The sequence below is a fragment of the Arvicanthis niloticus genome, chromosome 1 (genome assembly GCF_011762505.2).
Source record: "Arvicanthis niloticus isolate mArvNil1 chromosome 1, mArvNil1.pat.X, whole genome shotgun sequence".
In the NCBI taxonomy this organism is placed as follows: domain Eukaryota; kingdom Metazoa; phylum Chordata; class Mammalia; order Rodentia; family Muridae; genus Arvicanthis; species Arvicanthis niloticus.
Genome location: NC_047658.1, coordinates 102,584,390 through 102,610,299, shown reverse-complemented (window position 1 = coordinate 102,610,299; position 25,910 = coordinate 102,584,390).

Genomic DNA, 25,910 nt, shown 5'->3' with positions numbered 1-25,910 from the left:
GACTCCATCTCCAGAAGGCAGGACATCAGAGACAAGATGATTGTCAGAGACAAGTCAGTGTGTGTCGGGAAAAGCTACTGCCCAGGTAGGTCAGAGCCCAGCTGGACACCTAGGCAGTTGGAGGCTGGTTCCTCCCTCTCCTACCCTGTGAGCCACAGCAGGATGGGAATGGGAAATTGCAGTGTTCTCTCATCCCATTCAGGAAGGGGGTAATCAATACCATTGCGTTCTTTACCTTATTGGAAAACATATGTCTCCGTGCAAATGAAATACAAGTGAGTTATAAACACACCTAAAGATGCTCAGCCTTCCTGATAATGATAAATTCAAATAATGTTATGTCATTTTGACTACCCAATGACCAAAGATCCAAGACCCACAGAGTGCAGTTCTGAGAAGGATACAGGGAAAGATGCCATGTCTACATCATCGACAGACATACAAGCTGGCACAATTATGTAAGAGGATAACTTGCCAACATGTGACATAGGTCATTAAAATGCTAAGGCCTTTGAACATTAAAATAATTTGAAACATATAGCAATGGAATAATGGAATGGGGGCATCTGTTTGCAGTGTTGTTTATAAAGGTAAAGCCAAGAAACAAACTAAATACTGACAGGGGCACAGGCGAGTGAACACAGTGGAAATATAAGCCAAGGTCAGAGAACAAGGTCTTTGATGTTGTTTACTTGCATGGAAAGACATCATGGGCACAAATGGAACATACAACCACACAGCATGAGCCACATACCTAGATGCACGGGAAGCCTGGAAGTAAACCATGAACTGACACCCAAGGGCTCCTCTGCTGATAAGAATTTCACGCCTTTTCGTTTTCAAATACAGATATTTTAGGGATCAGGTATTAATTTCATAATCACCCAAAGAAGCTACGTTAGTTATGTCTTTTTCTTTTGTTATTGTTATTATTATTATTATTATTATTATTATTATTATTATTTATGCCCCAAATGTTGTCTCCCTCTCAATCCTCCCTTGCAGAGTTCCCCCCCCCCATCTTCCCTCCTCTTCACTTCTGAGAGGGCAGCCCCTGCCCCAGGTACCCACCCCCCCTGCTCCCTAGAGGATCAAGTCTCTGCAGGATTAGGTACATCCTCTCCCACTGAGGCCAGACAAGGCAGTCCTCTGCTACATATGTGCCAGGCACCTCGGACCAGCCCGTGTATGCTCTTTAGTTATGTTTTTAAAAACTACTGTGTGAGAGTAAACCACAGGCTGCCTAGGAGACCTGTGGTGCCTAGGCTGCCGTGGTGCAGCCTGTGACTTACCAGAAGAAAGTTTCTAATCAAAGGAATTTTTATTATTGTTGCAAAAATAAAAGCAGAAAAAAGTTAACGATGAGATAAAATACATGCTAAGATAAGTTAGCAATAAAGGCACAATCCACTCAGTTGGCAGAGCGCTCACCTTGGATGAACAAAATCTTTTGTTCTACCCCTAACACTGCATAAACTGGGTGTAGTGGCCCATGACTGTGATCTTGGAACTCAAGAGAGAGAGGCAGGAGGATCAGAAGTTCAAAGACATGCTATGCTATACGTCAACTTTGAAGCTAGCCTGGGCTACATGAGACCCTATCTGAAAAGGAATATCATAAGGAGATGTAAATATGGACAAAGCATAAGCCAAAAATATGAACTAAAGTGATGAGGATCAGGAAACCAGCAGATTTGAGAGGATGGTTTTCAGCTGACATTCATTCTAAAGCCAAGAAAAAAGCCAGGTTCAGAGCTAAGTCTTTTAGTTAGGAGAGATGACAGAGGTTCTGTTTAGTCAACAAAATGATGGACTGGGTATTAGGTCTATCTTGCAACTTACTGACACAAATTGGTATAGTTATTCTCTAATTGTATTTTGAGAGAAAAGTTTTATTTTAACAGGTAGGGTGATATATAGGAGGAGCTAAGGTGGGAGGAGTACAGAGAGGAGGAGGAGGAGTAAGGAGAGAAGGAGAAAGAGAGGAGGAGCTAGGTGATGGGAGAGAGAAAGGGGCGGGGGGGGGGGACGTGGAGGTGGATGTTCACATGTCTCTGCCAGTCAAGGATAGTTGATATATCTAGGTTGGGTATTGGATTACACTTCTGATTGATATTGAGCATTACCAAACTCATAAAGCCTTTGATTAACATTTTAAAAAAATTGTATAAAAGCAAAAAGGAGAAGGGGGCATGGGATAGGGGTTTTCTAGGAAGGGGAAATGGGGAAAGGGGATGGCATCTGAAATGTAAAGAAAATATCCAATAAAAAATAAATTTAAAAAGAAAGGAAAGAAGGAAGGAAGGAAGGAAGGAAGGAAGGAAGGAAGGAAGGAAGAAAGAAAGACAGCAGCATATCAGATCTCACCACCCTCAGGCAACATTTAGCATGTGTTGTCACATGACAGGAAGTGATGCCATATATACAGGGAAAAACAGAGCACAAGAAAACCATTTAGAGAACCCAGACATTAACCCAAGAACTTACAGGCACTTAGAAAAGGGAAAATAATAACTCAGATCCGTGGTCATTCCTCAGTGCCAGGAGCCCAAGATGTCAACAATAAATTCTTCAACAGTAAAAAGAAAACACAGGCAGTATTTTTAAGCATCTGTAAATCTTGGAACAGAGAATGTCTCTCTCACCATTATGCCATGATCAAACTAGTAGAGGAAGTGATGAATAGATTTTTCTGTTGGGTATTAGGAAATTTTCTGTTAATTTTTAAACTTTGTTTCTTACTCTTTTTTTTCTTTTAGATAGGGTCTCGTTGTATAGCTATGACTGACCTAGAACTCACTAGGTAGACTAGGCTGGCCTTGAACTCACAGAGATTTACTTGCCTCTGCCCCTCAGTGCTAGCATTGAAGGTGTGCACCACCACGCCTGGTTATAGACTAGGATACGTATATAGAATAACAGGCTTTAAACAAAAATAAATGACAAAAATAGAAAAAAAATACATTAATTATAACATCCTAAAAATGAGCTACCTCTCAAAATACAAAAGACTCATAAAAGTCAATAACAATAGATTTAAGCTTTCAAAAGTTCAAGTGGTCAATGAACATATGAAAAGGCAAAACAAAATTAAATATGTGAATAAACAGAAGAACTGTTGGGCTCTGCTATTAGACTTCAGACCAACGCCACTTAAGTCCCAAGTCAGCTTCACATATTGTGAGATGTCTCTGTCTTAATCTAGCTATTACTTAGGTACACTTTAAAGATCTCTCTCTCTCTCTCTCTCTCTCTCTCTCTCTCTCTCTCTCTCTCTCTCTCTTAGAAAGCAGAGAACAAAACAGAATTCACCAGGATCATGGGATCATGGGACAAGGAATTAGCTTCCTACTATGGCTATAACATATCACCATCAACTTAGCATCTCACACAGATTTATTAATTTGTAGTGCTAGATGTCAGAAGTTCAAAATCGTTCTTGCTGGGTTCAAATGAAGCTATCAGCGATGCTCCCTTGCTCCCTCTCAAAACTCCAGCGAGAACCTGTCTCATCTTTTATAGCTTCTAGAGGTGGCTGCATCTTTCTGCCTTCCCATAATCTTTTGAGCATGGCATCCATAGCTCCATCTCTCTGCTTCCCCACTCCATCTCAGGGACCTTCATGATTGCATTGGTCCAACCAGATGATCCAAGATAACTTTACTTTCTCAAGATCCTTAACTTACTTTGGCAAACTGTAACAGATCACATTGGAATGGGGACATTGGAATGTGGACATCTTTGGGAGAGTGTTGTTCTATGTACCACCATGAGCTAAATGGCTCAATACAGAAACAGTTGGCAGACAGAGCTGGCAAAGTGAAGAGCATTCAAAAAGTTAGCTGTTTTGTGAATGATTAGTAATTTAAAAAGTGTACTAGAAGTGGCTAGAGGTGGTCATGTGGCAGAAGTCTTAAGGTTGATGGCAGAGAAGAAATTATAAAAGTAGTTAATAACAATACAGCTTTTAAAGAGATTCCTCATTTACCAGTTGTACCTGTGGGAGTCGGGCGTGAAGGCCCAGCCCCACATGCATGGCTATTCCCTACAGCCCTGTTTAAACCAGCAACAGCTGTTCATAAATACATTGTGGAAGGCAGGGCACTTATCCCTTACATGAGTTAGATATTGACATGGGTGTTGTTATACCATGTGCTAGTTAAAAAATACCAAAGCCAAAAGCAGCAGCTTGCATCTAGAAGCCTAGAGCTGGATGACAGAGACATGCAGATCTTGGGCTCACTAGCCAGCCAGTCTAGACAACCAGTGAGCTTCAGGTTCAGTGAGATCCCATCTCAAAAATAAGACAGGGAAGGAATTGAGGAAGATACCTAACATCAACCTCTGGCCTACACACACATACACACACACACACACACACACACACACACACCCCAAAAAGTAACAACTCATCAGATTCCATTTGTGACAACTACATCTGTGTGCTACCATATGTGCTGAGGCAGGGGCAGGATTCTATATAGAAAATACACGGAAGGCTACAAACAAAGTAGCACCATTGTCTTCTGTCGATTGAGAAGATGTCAAGTAATACTGACTCCTGTGTTCCTGTTTGTATTCCAAACCTATTGTACAGAGGGCAGGTTTCCTTGGCCTGGGAAAGGATGGGTTTTTCTCTTTTTAGGTGCTATATCATCTTTGCTACTTTTCTAATGTTTTGATAAGATACCATAACCAAGGCAACTTATAGAAGAAAGATTTGGGGTTTTGCTGTTTCAGAGGGTGAGTCTATGACCATCATGGCAGAGAGCATTGGAGCAGGTGGGCAGGCATGGTGCTGGAGGAGTAGCTGAGAACTGACATCTTAAGACACAAGCAGGAGACAGAAGGACCAAGCGGGAATGGCATGGGTTTTTAAACCTCCAAGTGTTGTGTCCCTGGTGACACAACAAGGCCACACCTTCTAATCCTTCCCAAACAGTTCTACTGAGACCAAGTATTCAAATATATGAGACTGTGGAGCCAATATCCTTTAAACCACCACACACCACCCCTACCTTCCCAGCTGGAGAAACACCAGGAGTCTAAGAGCCTTCAACTTCTGTAACTTAGGTTCCATATGCCAAATGCTTCCCCCTCAACCCTTGAAAGGTAGATGCAGAGCAAGATGGGAAAGTCAAGAGAGAACCAAAAAGCAAAAAAATAAAGGCACCTTCTTGAATTTATCCCATCAGGAATCAGACCACAGCTAACTTCCGGTTTCCTGTGAGTAAAACCCTGGGTCTTCCTCCCAGGAGTGATGCCAGCATACAGGAGGTGAATAGACACCCATCCTTTCCCCACCTCATGCCTGTTTTTGCACCTACCACGGACCACTCACACAAGTGCGGACTCCACCCCTTCTGGCTAGACTTCATCCTTCAACTCTCAAGTTAATGTTATTCTTCTGACCCAACTTCCTAAAGAATCTATTATAGTTTCCTGCTTCTCTGTTTCCAAGGTAGCACTCGAGGGTGTTGATGAGATATTAACCCTCTGGGAAACCACGGAATCGATGCCTTGGTATTGCCCCAATGATGGGGCAGGAGAGCCGTGTACATTAAACATCAGCCCTTAAAACCCACACTCGGGATAGGCTAGGTGTTCATTCCCTTACACTTAGGGTGTGCTGTGCCTCCTACAGTCAAGAGGGCTTCCACTAGCAGTGGAGAAATTTGGGGTAGGAAAAGCCCCAAGGTGCAAAAGGGCAAGTGCCAGATCTGGAAGTAAAGTACTCCAAAGTATTGAAGGGATGTAGCTGAGGCACCAGTCGATAGCAGCTAGCAAAGTTCACAATGATGTATGGGTGTGTGAGTGTGTGTGTGTGTGAGTGTGTGTGTGAGTGTGTGTGTGTGTGTGTGTGTGTGTGTGAGTGTGTGTGTGTGTGTGTGTGAGTGTGTGTGTGTGTGAGTGTGTGTGTGTGAGTGTGTGTGTGAGTGTGTGTGTGTGTGAGTGTGTGTGTGAGTGTGTGTGTGAGTGAGTGTGTGTGTGTGTGAGTGTGTGTGTGTGTGAGTGTGTGTGTGTGAGTGTGTGTGTGTGAGTGTGTGAGTGTGTGTGAGTGTGTGTGTGAGTGTGTGTGTGAGTGTGTGTGTGTGTGTGAGTGTGTGTGAGTGTGTGTGAGTGTGTGTGTGAGTGTGTGTGTGTGTGAGTGTGTGTGTGTGAGTGTGTATGTGAGTGTGTGTGTGTGTGAGTGTGTGTGTGTGAGTGTGTGTGTGTGTGTGTGTGTGTGTGTGTGTGTGTGTGTGCATAATGTCAGCCCTGTTAGACTGAGAACTCCACAGGAGCATCAACCTTGCCTAACCACCTCTCGGCTGCACCTCCAGTGCCCAGCACAGGATTGCCACGCAACTAGACAATCAGATAGTATTTGCTCTATGAAAGAGCATGAGCCTGTGAAAAACAAACATTCCAGGTCAGCATGTTCTAAGCCATGCATGAAACCAAGCACACAATACAGAAGAATTTCATGAAACGATTGTTTCCGGTTTTAGAAATTATTACGAAGTGTGTTTGCAACTTGATTGCCTTGGTTTAGTCAAGTTAAATGATATCACCTGTAATCCACTTCAAACCTCCCATTAATGAGACCTTGCAACTCATGGTGCAGTTTGGTCCAAATAGCATAGCAAGCTCCAATTACGAAATTTTAAAATATTTGGAACTGGCAAGTAAGGTGTTTGCTATTGAAGATTCTGGGGTACAGACAGCAGAGCTTAACAACAACAACAAAAAAAGTCTTCGGATCGGGTCACAACCAACTCTTAAGCCAAGGACAGTCTGTTTTGTTTTGTTTTGTTTTTGTAGTGTGTATGACTATTTGCCTGCATGTATGTCTGTGCACCTGTGTACATATGCCAGGTGTCTACAGAGATCAGAAAGTCAGATCTCCTGGAACTAGAGTTACAGGCAGTGGTGAGACACCCTGTGGGTGCTGGGGACCAAAACTGAATCCTCTGGAAAATCAACCAGTGCTCTTAACTACTAAGCTATCTCTCCAGCCCAAAGATTAGTTTTATAAAGGGCTGGAGAAAATAAAATGGGTTTTCATCCTATATTTAAAAAAAATAGTAACTTCAAAGATCAATGTTCATAACTAAAGTCTGATTGGAACCCAGCCATTGTGACATGCACAAGATTGTGTGTAATACTCTCAGACAACAGAGCTAAGCAGTTGAAACAAGAAGGCTTAATCTGCATAAATCTACTAATGTGTCCTCTGGCTCTTGGCAGACATTCACCAGGCAGCCAGGAACCCAACAGCACAGACAACACACCTGCCAGGTGCACCATCACACAGCTGGGGACTCCAGCTGACTGACTCCCGCCCAGTGCCTCATCAGAATCTCACCATGGCTACCAGGACCACCACAAGAACACCCCACCTCCCAGGCACTTGCATCCCCTTGCATTGAGCCTGCATCTCCAAGCCTTTCGCTGACCAGGAAGACATGACCTTGTCACTGCCCACACATTTCATCAAGAGTCTCTGGGTCTAGATTCAATGTATTCTCTTCTCAGAAAACATAACACACAGTTCCAAACCTGCCTGGCCACACACAGAGTTCTTATGAGATCCGTGTCCCATGAATATTGCTTGATCTAATCATTTTTCCTGTTTTTTAATACCATCAATTTCCCTTCTGATCAGTGTTACTCATCAGGAAGTTACTTCAGGTAATTAACATTTTTACATTTTTAATTATGAAATCTTTCCTGAGCTGGCGGGGTGTCAGAAATGAGACGCAGGAAGCATCGTTGGCGCTGCAATCTAAGGTCTCTCCTCCAGACCTGGGAGATCGGTGTGAGTGTGAATTCGGGTCACCGGCTGTGCCATCATCGTCCGCAGCGTGAGTGGACCGTGGGCACTCAGTGTTGCACGCAGTACAAGTTGTGTTCGGTGGCCAACATTGCTCTAAAGCTTTGCTCTCAAAGTTCTGGGACCTTCATATGGTGTCACCAAAATTGAGTTTCTAAGGAGACTAGACCATCTAGCTCCAGACACCTCTAAGCAGGGCAGGGGGCCAGTGCAGATGCGTGACAGCTGGTCACTTAACTTCATCCAAATACCCAACTCATTTTTACCCCAGGTTGTTCTTTACCTATACTTTGCCCTTCATCACAACCCTCTTTCTCTCCCTATTTTATTAGAAGTTGCAAATACCCTACACATGTGGAAAAAAGACTTACTTCTTTCCCGCCCAACCCCCCTGCCCAGGTCATCTACTGCTTGGGAAGAATCATGGTCACCCCCAAAATGTCACAGCAGGCACACAGAAAATGATAACTAGAACAGCAAGACAAGAGGGAAGGCAGGTCATGTGCCTTTGCAACACGCTGTGTGCACCCTCCCATAGCTCTCAGCTCCGCCTTCACCTAGCCCCTCATGTCAAGCCTTCCTGGCCTGAAGCTGTGCAGACCATCTCACCCTTTCTTGCAGCATCCTTGCCTGGCCCCCACCACGCCACCATGGTGCTCTCTGAGTTCAGAGAGGCACCAAGTCTTGTTCAAGATCATGTGCCGGAGCGATGACCCCTATAATGCCTTTCTCTTTCTTTACTTGATTTTAGCCAAGAGACAGAGAAGCAATGCCTTGCTCTCTTTCTCAAGTGGCAAGCCCTGCACAGCAGAGGTGGGAGGCTTCCAGTAGCATTTCTTTCCACCTGTCGATTTCCTTGTCACCTTTGCCCAGGATACTGTCCTTCTCCTCTGCTTTTGCTCCTAGTGTTTTATTGGTCCCTCTAGGAGGTGTGAAGATATCTACACCTCTGACCTCATTTTCTTGGAGTAGCCAAGCTACAACGTCGCCATAACAACCAGTGCAACAGAATTCCTGCTTAAAAGAAACAATGAAACAGTCTGTTGAAAGGACAAAAGTTGTTTCTTGAAGTCTACCTAAAATGGGCCAGAGGGATGTTTTTCTCCTTAATGTCACAGGATTTCAGACTGAGCGAGGGAGAGAGCTAGGATTCAGCAAGGCAGTAGGGTCAACACACTGACTTGATTATCTGGTGAGGAAAAAAAATTTAGACTAGATTCTGTCTGGTTGAAATAGACTCCTCTGTTCAAGAATGGAACTATCCTGTCCCACGTAGTCATAGAACTTCTGGGTAAGAAGTGAATCACGGGGCCATGTGTGTGATCAGAACACAAGAAGACTTATTTCTGCACAGACTCCTGGGCACCTAGTCACTTCCCCATAGAGTCTATGGCATAAACCCACTGAATAAAAGAGAATTTGAGAAAGGTAGGTATCATGAACATGCTTCACAATGTATTCCTATGGTCTTCTTTTAAAAAAAAAAAAAGGGTGAGATTATTGGTTTAGGTATCAAAACACTTAAGAGTCATAAAGAAAGGACTGGGTATGTTGAGTGTTTGCCCAGCCTGCATGAAGTCCCAGGTTCAAGCTCCACACAGACCTAGTAGTGCATGCCTGTAATGTGAGTACTAGGCAGGTGGAAGCTGAAGGAACAGTTCATTCTTGGCGACACAAAGGAATTCCAGAGAGGTCAGGCTGCCACTTCCCTCAGTAGACAAGACTGGTCCTCAGACACTTTTGCAGTTACCCAGTATGCTCCCATTATTATTATTTTTTTTTTTTGAAAAGTCTGAAAATCACCCACAACTCATTAAATTCATGTGACTACCTATCCTACCTCCCCGCAGGGTGCTTCCGAACCCCTCTTGCTGGAAGAGAAAAGAAAATGACTGTCCGTTACATATAGACTCCATGCCTCTGCCACTGATCCATACCCCAGCTCCACAGGTTTTTCAGGCTGACCTGGAATTCACTCTACAGTCCAAACTGGCCTTGAGCTTCTCTGATCCTCCTGGAGTACTGGAATTTACAGTCCTGGCCATCATGCCTGGTTTTGCAAGTTTGTTTCTAACTCAGATTAACTTGCCAGACTAACAGATGAGTCTGATTATAAGGCCCTAAGCATTGAGGATTCCCTCCTTTATTTCTTCTGTTTTTCAGAGATACAGAAACACACACACACACACACACACACACACACACTCAAAAAACATTAAGGACCCAGTGAAACCAATGCCTAGCTCTTCTCTGGTTAGGGATAAACCAGTGGTCTTCTCCCCTCTTTACCCAGGAGAAATCACTTTTTCTTTGACAAGGAATCACACAAAGACCTTGAAGAGACCAGAAAGCACGCAGGTGGTGGCTCTGACTTCTTTAGTAGGTCACCTGGCTACTTTACATACTGCCTACCCTCGAGTACAAAATGAACAAGAAATAAGTCCAGCTGTAGAGACTTGATTCTATTGATTATAAAGTTTTTTTTTTCTCTCCCTACACAATTGCTAAATTTCAAGCTAAGGAAAACACACACAGTTAAGGTAAACAAAGCAATTTGAACAATACCTTCCTGCCTAAAAAGTCACATTTAATCCGATTCTGTTAAAGGATGAGACTTGCATGTACGTCTAAGCCTCACATTCAATTCTGTTCAACTACTGGTGTGAAATTTTAATCAAAAAACTAGAGAGCTCATTCAAAAAAGAAATTAGTGAAAAAACTTTGGTCGTCTCTCATCAGTGAAAACTGATTTAGTTATGCAAATTACTGCTATGAATATTAAACCACTGATGAAAGGTTTTTAATGAAGGGATCTTTTGTTTTGGAAATGCGAGGGTATATGCTTTAATTTCTTGCTAATTTACTGTTCTTTGATAATGTTCACATTTTCCCTAAAGTGGCTTTGCTGATGGGTTTAATACTGTGAATAGAACTACAGACCAACAATACTGGTTTTGACAAGCTTTCCCCTGTGTAACTACACATCGTGATTTGCGGCCCCTTATGCACAATTCTATTAGGGTGGATTTTGTCTACAGGGCTTTCCCTGAAATGAATTCTCATTTTAATGTTAGCCTCCTGCAGTTTTTAATTTTTAATCTGTAATATGAAATTGCAAATTTTACAAACATCATTTGAAAAAGCCACTAGGACAGAACCGAATGCCAAAGTTTACATATTGCCTAATTAGACTGTTATGAGAGGCAGCTTATCAATGTCACGCCAAAGATCATCAAAAAATCCAATTACTAATTTGAAAAACACATATATTTATAGGTTCATTTGGTTTCATTTGCATCCGGTTGGCTCAATAATTGTTTTAAAATTGTATTAAGGCTAATAATTTGGGTTTAGCTAGGAAAGCACCTAAGCCTATAAGGTGACACCCTTGCTGCCCTGCTGCCCATAGTGAGTGACATGGGGCAGTGGGGCACAGAGAAAAATATCTCCTGCTGTGGAAAGTTCCAGTCCCCAGGTATTCTCTAGAGAAGTCTTTTTAAAAAGGAAAAGCTCGCAGAGCCTTTATGAGGAGGCCAGTTTCCCATGGGTCAAGCCAGACACTCTATAGATAATTAAGAATAAGTGTAGAGGGAAAACCAGTAACCAAGAAAGGGTTCAGGGGGACCCCAGGGGCAGCACAGTCAACCTATAGTCAGGGCAGGTGGTCTGTATCATTGCAGAAAACAAAGCGGTCTCCTTCAAACTTTACTAATGTGGACTATGTCTACACACAGAACAGGGAAGTGGGCAGTGGCAGAACCCTCAGTCCCCTGACCTAGCTTCAATGTAAAATCCATTTGAGAAGAGCCCCACACACTTCAGCCTACCTCCCACATGAAGAATCCTCATTAGGGCTCATCCTGGAGCCCTTCTGTTCCAACTGTAGATATTTAGGATTTATCTTGAGAAAAAAATACTTTATTATACCTGAATGTTAACAAGACAGTCTAGTCTCCTCTCTGTTGCCTTGATAAGACTCTGTATAAAAGCAACCTAGAGGAGGAAAGGGTTTCTTTAGTTTGCAGGTCAGTCCATCATTGAGGGAAGTCCAGAGGACTTCAAGTAGTAACTTTAAGCAGAAACCATGGGATGCTGCTTGCTGCCTTGCTTGCAGAATCATGCCTAGTTATCTTTCTTATATAATTCGAGAACACTTGCCTAAGGAATGGTGCTGCCCACAGTGGACCTGAGCCTTCTATAGCAATTATCAAGATAATACCCTGTAGAAATACCCAGAGGCCAATCTGATCTGGGAGATCCCTCAATTGAGATTTCCTTCTCAGGGGACTTTAGGCTATGTCAAATTGGCAATTAAAGCTGACAGGGCACAAGAGTTCTTTAATGTCATTTAGTAGCCAGTATGAATTCAATTCTCTAGTGGTTCATTCAAGGTTTTAAAAGATTTCCTTACCATTAGAGTCAAAAGGCAAGAATGTTTTCTGTTTTGTTGGCTGATATGTTGAACTCTCTTGTATTTTCTAAGTTCATTCTCATTCATTCTCTCTCTCTCTCTCTCTCTCTCTCTCTCTCTCTCTCTCTCTCTCCCATCCATTCCTATCTCTGTCTCTCCATAGTGTTGGTTAACTTTTTGACAACTTGACACAGACTAGGGTCATCTGGGAAAAGTAAACCTCAATTGATAAAATGTCCCCATCAGATTGGGTCTTAAGCAAGGATATAGGGCATATTCTTGATGAAAGATTGATGTGAGAAGGCCCAGTTCATTGTGGGCAGTGTTACCCCTGGGTAGATGGACTCAGACTGTAGAAGAAATCAGGCTTGGGCAAGCTATGAAAACAAGCCAGTAAGCAGCATTCCTCCATGGCCTCTACTTCGGTCTCTACCTCCAGGTTCCTTGAGCTCCTGTACTGGCTTCCCTCTATGATGAAATGTAAGCTGTAAGCTGAAATAAACCCCTTCCTTCCAGGATGCTTGTGGTCATGGTGTTTATCACAGCAATAGAAAGCAAACTAGGACATTATCTACTAAAGCAACAGATCATTTATACTGTAATGTTTCCTCAATCTGCATTCTGCTATGTCCCCATGGGGTCCTTAACTCATTCCTCTGTCCCTATATTTCCTGGGAGTTGCTGGTCGAAACTGGAACATTTATCAGACTCAGGTTGTTCAGTTCTTGTCATGTGTTTTTAGTAAGATTGTTTTGAAAAAAAAAAAAAAGAGTGTTGAAATGGTTTGAATATGCTTGGCCCAGGGAATGGCAATATTAGGAAATATGGCCTTGTTGGAGTAGGTGTGGCCTTGTTAGAGGAAATATGAGGCCTTCAAGACCTGGAAGCCAGTCTTCTCCTGTTTGCCTTTGGAATGAGATGCAGAACTCTCAGCTTCTCCCACATCATGCCTGCCTGGATGCTGCCATGCTCCCCCCCCCCCCCCCATGATAATGGATTCAACCTCTGAACCCATAAGCCAGCCTCAGTTAAATGTTGTCCTTATAAGAGTTGCCTTGGTCATGGTGTCTGTTCACAACAGTAAAACCCTAACTAAGACAAGTGTGCATTCCCAGCAAAAATAACACAAAGTAGAATTATATTACCTTGTTTCTCATTTCCAAATGAAGGTTTAATCTAAACGCCACATGTAACTCAAAAGACGAGAAGTATAACAGGACACATCCTTGCAGATATCTTGCTATCGATGCATGTTGGGATTTGGGAGCTAGAGAAATGGCTGAGCAGTCTAGTCCACTTGCTGCTCATGCAAAGGGCCCAAGTTGGGTTGCCAGCACCCACAAACAGGCAGCTCACAACTACCTGTAACTTCAGTCCCTGGGAAAGGCCTCTTCTGGACTCTTGGGCCATTTCATTCACATGTACATAACCCTGCACAGGCACACATACATGGGCATAATTAAAAGTAAAAAAAAACAAGGGTGGAGAGAGCCACAGTAAGAGTCCTTGCTGGCCTTCCAGCATACTGGTTTGGTTCACAGAACTCATGTTGGGTGCTCATTAAATGTCTGTAACTCCAGGTCCAGAGAGTCAATCCAATACCCTTTTCTGGCCTTTAGGGGCATTGCACTCATATGTACATGCCACCACCACCACTCCCCCCCCCCCCACACACACACAGACATATGCACACACAAAAAAATAAAAATAAAATATTTTTAAAAGAAAGAAAATTATTATTAAAATGGGTGTTTTTTGCTCATGTAAGTCCTAACACTTCCTTAAATGTTAGCCATCAGTTTCCTAGGCTCCTAGGCTGTGAGTGGCGGCAGAGCCTCTCTACAAGACTTCCCTCAGCCCTGCCCACACAATGACATGGCTTTGATTCTGTGTTTTTCCGCTGGACTTCCTGGTCCCTACCATTTCAACCCCTACATAGGTCTTCCATGTCCAGCTTCAGAGCTCAGAAATTTATGAGATCACAAAGACCCTGGTCTTTGTGGGAATTCTTTTTTCTTTTATTTTATATTTTATTTACATTTCAGATACCATCCCCTTTCCCCATTTCCCCTCCCTAGAAAACCCCTATCCCATGCCTCCTTTTCCTTTTTGCTTTTATACAATTTTTTAAATGTTAATCAAAGGCTTTATAAGTTTGGTAATGCTCAATCAGAAGTGTAACCCAATACCCAACCTAGATATATAAACTATCTTTGACTGGTGGAGACACGTGAACATCTGCCTCCATGACCCCCCCCTTTCTCTCTTTTTCTCTCTCTCATCACCTAGCTTCTCCTCTCCTTCATCTTCTCCTCTCCTTACTCCATCTCTTCCTCTCAGTACTCCTTCCCCCTTAGCTCCTCCTACATATCACCCTTCCTGTTAAAATAAAACTTTTCTCTCAAAATACAATTAGAGCATAATTATTCCTAATTGTACCAGTGAGGTACAAGATAGTCCTAATACCCAGTCCATCATTTTGTTGACTAACCAGAACCTCTGTCATCTCTCGTAACTAAAACACTTAGTTTTGAACCTGGCTTTTTTTCTTGGCTTTAGAATGAATGTCAGCTGAAAACCATCCACTCATATCTTTTCTCTCAAAGTAAATAGCCAGGATTGGCTATGAGACTATAGGTCTTCAACCCCATCAGAAGTCCAGAATGACTGAGTTAACTGAAATTATGGGAAGCACTAAGCATAGCTTCTAAAACTTAGCCAATTTATAGAGACTGCTGAACACCTGGAAAGCCCCTATACTACTGAATGTTGGAGCATCAAATCTTCAGCCTTCTGGCCCAGAATCATCTGACAGACCTTAGTGATGCAGAATTATTAAGGACTGATTACTCTGTCTAGGCAGATATAATCAATTGACTATTCTGCAAGTGTGTCCTTTTCTGGACAGTAATTTGTCTGTAGACAGAAAGAGGCAATTCTTGCCTGGTGGCTGTCACCTCACAACTGGAGTAACTCCAAGGATGCTCAATTTCTTCTTAGAATCCCTTTGTGGGAATTCTAAGCAGAGACCAAATGAGGTTGTGGTTTCAGGGGAGGTGGATAGGAAATGCTGTGCATGGGTGTTTTCTGCAGGATGTTTGCACCTGGTTTGTGTGCCCTTTCTCAGAGGAAAAGTACAGTCCTGTGAGACTGTCATATACAGATGGCTAACTAACCCACACAGGATCACAAACTCCAACCTGATGGACCTCACCTAAAAACACTTTTCTGTGGGATATTGAACCTGTTCTTCTCTCCACAGTTGCATGTATACCACCAGACTAGTCTTGATCAGCTGAGAAGCTGCATAGGTTTTTTTTTTTTTTTTTTTTTTATCTATCTCTCACCCCTAATGATCTGTTAGGATAATTTTTGCTTCCTGTTCCTGCAGCCATTAGTTCTGCTGGCTTGGAAGCTTTGGTTCCAGAGAGGGGATTGCTCCTGCTGGGAGCCACAATAAACATCCCATTGAACTGGATGTTCAGACTTCCCCGGGTCACTTTGAGTTGCTAATGTCTTTAAGCCAATAGGCTAAGAAAGGAATAACAGTGTCAGGAGAAGAGATTGACCCAGATCACCATGGGGAAATTGGATTGCTTCTCTACAATAGAGGCAAGCAAGGTTATATCTGGATTGCAGGAGATCCTTTAGGCTGTCTCTTGGTGCTACCATGTCCTGTGAGTAAGTCAATGTGAAACGATAACAACATAATCCAGCCAGGATGACAAAGAGCACACAGATCCTTCAGGAGTGAAGGCATAGCTCACCCCTTCAGGAAAAGAGCTAAGACCTGCTAAAGTTCTTGATGAGGATGAAGGAAATACAGAATGGAGAATGAAGAAAGGTTGCAAATACTAGCTAAGGCCACATGACCAGCTGCAGGAATGAGGATTATAATAACATGTGTGACTCCGTCAAAATTTAAGAATGTGTTTGCGTTCTTTTTTCACAATTTGTTTATCAAGTAATCTTACATCCATTGAGATAGTATCAGTGGTTATAATACTTAAGTTTGAGGTCTTTCAAGGGACACTGCCACCTATTCTAAAACTTACAATGCATTTGCAGTTATATTATTGTAGGCATACTTAAGACTTGGTTATTGTTTTCATTTGAAAATTAAGCATGATATGAGGAGAGATGATTGTGTGTCAGGTTGACAAGGGGTGGACTTGTGATGGCTATTCTCTATTGTCTACTTGGCTAAATCTGTAATTAACTAAAACCACAAGTTGCTGGGAAGGATTTTATTCTATTGTTAGACTAGCTGGATCAAAGCCTGTAAGCCACTCTAGAGAAGCCTGACTAATATACCATCTTAAGCATAGAGAAACTGAGGCCTAAATGAAAAAGCTTGGCTCCAACTCCCCAGAGAACTTTGCTCTCTACAGCCACCCAACTCCAAGTGATTTTTTTTTTTTTTAGAAAGTCTGGGGTGTCCTCAGACAACCTACCTCATACCTCCCATCTCTGAATGCCCTGACTTATCTCCCCCAGCCTAAAAAGTTCAGTCATTTGCCACAGTCATGGGGTGCTGTGTGCCACCTGTAGTGTTGGCTGTCCCAGCCGATGCCCAGCCTGTCTCCTCTGGGGTGCTTATGAACATTAAACACTGGCTGAAGTAACTGCCCCTGTGGGGAATGATGGCTCTGCTGACATGAATGACCCACTACTTACATTATCTACAATATTTTGTCTGAGGGTCAAGTCAGTGAATCTGCGCATATCTGTAGTCATATTCAGTTTTTATAAAGAAAAGGCCAAGATGTCCTGAGACATATATTTTGAGATTTTTTTTTTAAAAAATCAACTATAATTGAAATCTTGCATAATCTAGGCTCTTATTTATTTACTTACGTATTTGTTTATTTGTCCAATGGGACCTTGAGATATATTCTGGTTTAGGTATGAAGTACCTCCAGAATGGCCTCAAATCAATCACTGAGGAATCATGGAATCATGAGAGCTCTAACCTAATCTAGAGACGCCTCCATTGATGGAATCATGGGAGGTATTATGGAAGAGGGGGAAACTGAGCATGGGACCTCACTGGGGGAAGTAGCTCCCTTAGGAGCCAATATTAGGATCTAGTCTCATTCCTGACCCTTCCTCCTTTCCTCCCTCCCATCTCCTTCCCTTCCTTCCTCCCTTCCACCTTCTCTCCCTCCAGCTGACATCGGGTGAACAGCTCTGCTCCACAACTTTCTGCCATGATGTTCTGCCTTTCATGGGCCCACAGAAGCAGAGCCAACCAAACAGACTGACACCCTGAAACCATGAGCCAAAGTAAACCTGTCCTCTTCAGTTGTTTCTCTGTAGTATTTGTCACAATGATGAAAAGCTGACAAACACTGGGGCTCTGCCATTGGTGGGAAGGGATGTGGACTAGGGCCTCCATCCTCAGCAAGGATGTTAGCAAGCCCAGGGACAGCACCAATGGGAAGGGAGTAACTTCTAACTGCCCCTTTCCCTCCTTGTGTCTCCTTGGAATCTTCCTTTCTGATCCCATTTTCCGACTGACACTCATTCTTTTTCTCCCCAGTTTTTGGGCCATATCCAGAAAGCCTTTCTGCATGTAAGGAGGAACAGAACATGCTCACAAGTGCAGCACCCGGAGCTCAGAGCATTGTCACGCATGTGTTAGGTGAGAAACACTTGGGATTCATGAGGAGCGAACACAGAAAAGTTCTTTTTACAGGCTGAGACTTATGGGTCACAATGCACGAAGTAGAAGACAGGGCTGTGAAGGAGAAGAAAACCCAGCAAGTATTTATGAGGAAGCCTCTGGACTTGTCCAGACTGACAACTGTGTGGGCGAAGACTTGTAAGAAAGACAGGATGCACAAGAGGGGCGTGTATGGAAGACTGGGAGAGATGAAGACAGCCAGGCTTGGCATCCTGTCAGCAATCCACTAGGAAGCCCTTCTCTAGCATGCTTCAGTCTTCTCTGAATAAGAAAAGAGGCAGTGCAGGAAAGGGTAGCACCTTAGATCACTACAAAGGAGTGTGTGCAAACAAGCAGCCTGAGCTTAAAGAGCTAAATGACTCACTCATGAACAGGAATCTAGGGAGTCTGACCAGTAGGAAACTGCACAGTCCTACAGGGCCATCTGCGCGGCCACCTCTACCCACACTTCATAGACAGGCGTCCCCCACGATGCTGAGAAGGAGGCAGAGGATGAAACCCCATGGCTATGATAACTAGGAAGGAGGCTGTGCAAGAGGATTCGAAGTGAGGCCTGTGAAATGCGTATCCCGCGTGGGTATAGCCTGGCTTTACTGTCGTATGACTGTTCTCTATGCATGTCTCTGCAGTGTCCCTAAGCATGGTGGCTTTTTAAAAGCCCACTCAGGACTCTTACCCTACATATCTGTAGGTATAACAGGTGGCCAGCCCTAGCAGGATGTCGCTTCTCCCATATCTCCCTCCTACTGCCAACAGGCTGCTTGGGTCAATCATGCCTCTTTCTTTATGCCTCTTTCTTTATGAGCCCAGCATAATATTCACCTTGATTTACTGTTTGGCATGGAAACTAATAACTTTTGTTTTTAATAATGATAGTTTGCTGAGCTTGGAAAAGCCCAAGCTGTGATTTAGCTGCTGTTGAAAAAAAAATGCACAAGTAAACAGCTCTCCATCAGCTGCCTAAGAACAATTTATAAAACCGCCTCTCTGTGTTTACAGAGGAAATCGCCTTGGTATATGTGTCATGTTGATGGAGATGATGCCAATGTGGCCATTTAGCTTCTAATGCCTCCAGTCTAAAACAAATAGGGCTTTCAGGCTACAGAAGATTTCTAGGGCAAAATGAAGGGGTTTCTACTCTTGGAGAGTAGATTCTGGCTTCCTTACTACACAGTCTATGGCTCACCTAGAAGCCTGCTCCAACATGTAACACCATGTGCTATACCATTCAGTAGCATAGCCATTCTGACACTGGATAGGCAGAGTAGAATGTAGGTAGCAACCAAGGAAAGCTGCCTCTGAATCAGATTAGTATGACCACTGAGAGCTGTATGTTCTTTTAGGGTGCAACACCCCTGAAGCTGCAAATAAGCTGTTACCAATATATCAGGAACTGAGGTGCCAGGAAATTCTCCCACATGTGTACACTGAACAAGGGGCCTGAGATACACACATATATACCATATACATACATATATGCATACATATACACACACAAGTGTGTATGTGTGTCTGTGTCTGTGTGTATGCAAAATCAATGTAAGAAAAAAAGGTTTGCTTCAGCTTATAGGTTACAGTCCATCATTGAGGGAAGCTAGGACAAGAACTCTAGGCAGGGAGTAAAGCAGAGGCCATGGAGAAGCACTGCTTACTGGCTTGCTTCCTCTGCCTTGCTCAGCCACCTTTCTTAGATAGTCCAGACCCACCCATCTAGAGATGACACCACCTACAGTGAGCTTCGTATGTCAATCAGCAATCAAGAAAATGACTGACATGCCCACAGGCCAATCCAGTCCAAGCCAACCTTTCATTGACAGTTCCTCTTCCAAGTGTGTCAACTAGAGGACAAAACTAATCAGGGAAGATATCGCACCCAAGATTTGCAGATAGGAGAGGGGAAAAAATCAATGAAAAGCTATTTATAAGGGTCTGGCAGCACAAGTCTGAAATCCTAGCCATTCCTGTGATGTTCAGCCAAGAGGGTAGGTAGCAAGTTCAAGGCCAGCCTAAGAAACTTAGTGAGAACCTATCTCAAAATAAAACGTAAAAAGATGGCTGGAGATGTATCTCAGTGTGAGAACATTTGTCTAATATGCAGAAGTATTGGGTTAGATCTTTGAACATTCACACAAATAAATGAATAAAACACAAAAATGTTCATCTCACTGAGTATGTGGGACATGGTACACCTATAACCCTAGTCCCTTAGGGGTGAGAGTGCCCTGAGGCTTGCTGGTCAGTCTAGCCAATCCATGAACTCCAGTTTCAGTGAACCCTGTTTCAAAAATCAAGGTGGAGAGAGTCACTGAGGAAGATACCCAACATTCGCCTTTGGCCTTCATACACATGTGCATGAGTGCACACAAAACACATATATATACATATATTACACACACACACACACACTCAAATCTTATAGCCATTACATTCTTATTTTGTTTTTGAGACAGGGTTTCATGTAGCTCAGGCTGGCCTCTAACTCTCTATGTAGCTGAGTCCTCCCTCTGCCATCTCCTAGGTACTAAAAGTAGAGACTATACCATCAGGCCCAGAAAAGCCACTTCATGTATAATTGCCAACACTTTGAAGCAACCATGATGTAGGTAAGTGGGCAAACAAACACCTTGGCAAGAAGAAAATATGGAAAATGCTGCCCTAAAAAGACAGTAAGACAAGCCAGTTGTTTATCGCTAAGTGACAGAAGCCAGGCCAAAAGAGTTGCATGCCATATAATTTCATTCAAATGGCACTCGGCAAAAGACAAGATTCTAGAGATGGTGAAAATGAGCAATGGATTTGGGGGTGCAGTGGAGATGGGAGGGCTGGAAAAGCATAGCATGGGAGACTTGGGGTGTGGTGCTAACATGGCAGGTTCATGTTCTCTTGCAATTACCAGATCCATAGGGCATACAGCAACAACAGTGAACCCAAAGAATAGCCATTGATAACTGAGAAGTGGAAGAAAACACAGGAATTCCATATCCAGCACTGAACAGAGCAGCATCAGGAGCTGCTGGGAAGAGCCACAAATAATCCAGAAGTGGGATGGTGTAAAACTTCTCTTTGGCAGCACCTGTTCTGCCTGCCTCGTTCCAGCTCAAACAAGCCCTGCTAGTCACAATCCAGTTGTAGCAAATAGGATACAATCTCCAACTGCCAGGGAGGGGCTTTTAGGAAGCTGAGGTCTCATTCATGGTGAGGGAGGGAGTCCACCACACAGAGCTGTTATTCTGATTACTCCAGCTTCCCTCATACACCTTCCCCAAGTTCCCCTGCATCAGACTAAGAGCACACAGTAGAGATGTGTAATTGCTGAGAGCTCCTCCAGATAGCTGTTTGATTACTCCAGAGTTAAGACTGCAAACCGGTGACCTGGAAAAGCCACAGGAAGTCAGGACCACGCTCAGTGCTGAGATGTGAGGGAGGGGCTCCTCTGATGGTGCGCCTGGTCTGGTAGGTGCATACTTGGGAGGTTTCCTTAACATTTGGGGAACCCTTAGGCTGACGTTCTGCCAGAGCTTGCTAGTGTCCCCTGGAAACTTGGACTGGAAGACAGGAAGTCTCAAAGCCCAGTCAGGTGATAACTGCCTTTTTCATAAGTGTGTGTTCTCATGCACAGGAGGGTTGCATGGTAGTCCCATACCAGAGCATCTATCTGACCACACTTGCTGACATCGACTGAACTCATGAAGTCAGTCAATCTTTCCTTACTCCCATAGAAATCTGTGCACTGTTCAGATTTGGGTAAATTGTCATCAGTGCTGAACCCTGAATAAACAGTGGAGTCTGAAGAAGAGATAAGTTTAGTGGTTCAGAAACTTGGGGTTCTCCATGGGATTTGGGCAAGTCGAGCATGTATGAAATGTCAAATTTTACTCTAGCTGTTACAGGAGTATTTTTTAAACAAAAGAGAAATTTTAAAACACAAACACACACAAAGCTATAAAGAAGATGAAAGAAGAGGCAAGTAGGAGAGAGATGTGGAAATAATGAATGACAAGACAGTTGAGCTTCATCTGGAGTTATCCTATCCAGGAACCCGGGAGCTCCACAGAGATCCTGAGGTATGGAAGGGTGGATGGAACCAAGGTACAGTGGGCCTGGAAGCCTGTAGACAGGCAGTAAGTGCCTTATATTCTTTCTTACTCCAGTTGCCAGAAGGAGACTGCCCTGCTAGACTTTAGAGGAAAGCCAAGAATTGTTGGAGGGCCCTAGGCTCTAAAAAGTCTATTCTCCACAGGCAAGAGACAGGAACATCTTCCCCTAAGAATCCAGCTACCAAGAGGAAGGAAAGACCCACAGTTACCACTATGTAGCCAATACATCACAAGGACCACCCACCTCTGTGCCAAGTCCCCATTCCACAACCCCAGGTTCTAAGACATGCCAGCATTGTTTCCATGTTTAAAGATGAACAGTCATGAATCACTGGACACCTAAAAAATATATAAATAATAAGATGATGAAAAAACAAATGATCAGAAATAGCACTGGGAAAGCTCAGAGGAGAGAATGAACAATAAGACTGTCATTAAGGGGCTGGAAAGGTGGCTCAGCGGTTAAGAGCACTGACTGCTCTTCCAGAGGTCCTGAGTTCAATTCCCAACAACGACATGGTGTCTCACAACCATCTGTAATGGAATCTGGTGTGTCTGAAGACCACAACAGTGTGTGTGTGTGTGTATTAAAAAAAAGACTGTCATCAATATCCTTGGAGGACAGGAAAAGAAAGAAAATGGTTTATCCGAAGTTGAAGTTATGACAAAGGTGGAAAACTTAACAGATGAGAGAGAAAGAGAGAGAGAGAGAGAGAGAGAGAGAGAGAGAGAGAGAACTCACAGAACAGATGAAAAAGAAATAATAGGAGAAGAATATCCCCACTAGCTCAAATATCTCCATGATAAAAACATCCCAGAAAGATTAGGACCATGAAGAAGAAAACAGCTGGAAAAAGCCTTCTAGAAAATATGCCAGAACATGCAATCCCAGATCAAAGAGGCCAAGAGTGGCCCAGACAGAAAGGAGGAGAGTGGGCATGGGCGTAGACACAGTGCAGAAGACAGGCAGAGGAGCCTTTCAACTGCCAAAGAACATGGACAGGAAATACAGCTCCTGTGGTGTCCTCCATCCCTCTGGCTCCCTTTCTCGACCTTTCTCCCCCTCCTCCACAGAGCTCTGCCTAATGTTTGGCTGTGGGACTTTGCATCTGCTCCATCAGTTGCTGGCTGAAGTTCCCTGGTCTCTCTGATGAGGATTATGCTGGGCTCAGCTCCCACCACATCATGCAGACATGACAAACTGGGTCTGAGGTTTTGTGGTTGGGTTAATGTTACAGAGGGTGGCTGGTTCAGGCTCCGTGCCCCCAATTACTAGAAACAGGTTTTTCTAGTAAACAATGCAATCTCAGGGTTCACAGTGTGGTCAAACATCCTGAAATAATATAGTTATGTAGTTATAGTTGTAACTATAGTTCTTCCCAAAAATCACAACATGCACACATGAGGGATATGGCTGGATGCTAAAAGTGAGTGTGTGGATGGAGACAGAGAGATGGAAATGTTAGGCAGTCTCCTCCCAAAGTGAACAGCTCAAGGCAAAGAAAAAAGAAAGAAAGAAGAAAAGTAGGAAAAGAAAACTCAGAGGGTGTGCAGAGACAAACAGGACGTCTTTTCTACAAATCCTTACAACTATGCTATTTTTCAAATTCTGGCGTGTGTTTAACATGAATTTTAAAATTAAAAATAAAGATAATCCATTGCTCAGCTCTTGGTTGGCCATCTATGTGACATCTTGATCTACAGCAGTGGTTCTCAACCTGTGGGTCAGGACCCCTTTGAAGGAGCAAATGACCCTTTCACAGGGGTCATCTAAGATTATCAGAAAACATAGATATTTGCATTATGGTTCATAACAGTAGCAAATTACAGTTACACAGTAGCACTGAAAATAGTTTTTATGGTCACCACATGAGAAACAGAGTTAAAGTGTCTCAGCATCAAATAGGTTCGGAACCACTGTCCTATGAAGACCTCCTCACAGGATTTTCACTGAAGACAGAATGATACCTAGTGTGTGGTTTATCCTCGATAAATGCCAGTCCTTTGTGTTACTGCTGTCCTGTTTTGACAATTTCGAGGGTAGAGCTGGGGCTAGGGAGGTCTTTGACTCAGCTCTGGAAGCCTCACAAGGATTACTGGGAAAGAGAGACCACCCTCTGGCTCACAAGGATTCCCTGCCCAAAGACCTTCACTACGAATTCCCCAGGATTTTACCATAAAACCCCCAGGAGTGCTCCCTCCTTGGATACAGCTACACTGGGAAATGCATGGTGATGGGGTTAGGAGTTGCTTTTCAAACAAATAAAGGGGTGTCAGTAGAAGGCTCAGGAGGTAAAATGCTTGCTTGACAGGGCAGAAGACCTGAGTTTAGCCCCTCCCCCATCCCCCCACTTCACCCTGCTCCCTCCCCGATTCTGTGAAGGTGAAAGGAGAGGACAACGCCACAAAGTTGTCCTCTGTGTTCCACATGCACAGCATGACACCCGTGTACCTGAATTCCCACATCTGAAGGGGGACAGACAAGCTACCCAGGAAGGAAGAAGAGACCCAGCCCAGCCCTTTGCTCTGTGGCAGGAGCTATTTTCCTTAGGAAGTTCTGTTACAGGCACTTCTTGTTATGGACAATGGGACCATTGAATCTAAAACATTTATTTAAAAAAAAAAAAAAAAAAAAGCTTTACCTTCTCCAAGAAATAAGACTGAACTAAGCTTTCTTCACTTACTTTCTGGGCCACTCTGGAAAGTTACTGGCTGATAGTACACACCTGGAAATGGGCAGGAATTCCCAAGAACTCAGCCCTATAGATTTCCACACCCTGGCCCCAGGCCCTGGGATTCAGAGAACCTTCCCTGAGTCTGATACATTCCAGGAGGCTCACAGCCTGTTTCTATGGATCTGGCTGCTTTTTCTCCATGCTACATTGGTGAGATCTGGTCACAATTTACTCATTCTCTGTGCCATTCCTCTGCAGGCTGACAACAGACAGGTAAAGAGTTTCTTGCGGGGAGCTGCAAATACACTTCCTGCCATGGTTCAAATCTTGACTGGGTTTCAAAGGCCCATGTGTTTAGTGACTTGGTCCCCACCCTTCGGTGCTATGGCAAAGTGAGGGAACTTTTAAGAAGTGGCCTCTAATGGGGAGTTTTAGGTTGTGGTTGATATAGCCTAGAAAGACATTGCACAGACTAGTGAATGATTCGGTGTAGGTAAGATGCTTGCTGCCAAGTCTGGTAACTTGAGTTTGATTCCCCAGGAACTACATGGTAGAAGGAGAGAACCAGCTTCTGAAAGTTGTTCTGATATCCACACATGCACTTATGGATGTGCATTCATACACACACACCCCACTACTGTTTTTTGGGGGGAGGGTGAGGGATATATGTGATAGTTTGTATATGCTTGGGTTAGGGAGTGACACTGTTAGGAGGTGTGGCCTTGTTGGAGTAGTTGTGTCATTGTGGGTGTGGGCTTAAGACCCTCACCCTATCTGCCTGGAAGTCAGTCTTCCACTAGCAGCCCTCAGATGAAGATGTAGAATTCTCAGTCCCACCTGCACCATGCCTGCCTGGATGATGCCATGCACTTGCCTTGATGATAATGGACTGAACCTGTAAGCCAGCCCCAATTAAATGCTGTCCTTATAAGAGTTGCCTCGGTCATGGTATCTGTTCAAAGCAGTAAAACCCTAACTAAGACGTTTTTGTTGGTTGGTTTGGTTGGTTTGTTTTATGCCAGGCCTGGAGATGAACATCTCTGCTCATCAATGTCTACCTCAAGCCCAAGCCAATAGGTGAAGGGACCCTACCCAGCCAGAGCATGGGTGGTTCTGGCACGCTTTGTCCATCTCCCCCATTTCTTCTCCCTTTCTAAAAACTGTTAGCTTGTATTCTGAGATCTTGCACCCCAAGGTCCATTCCCTTATTTTGCCACTTCCTCCT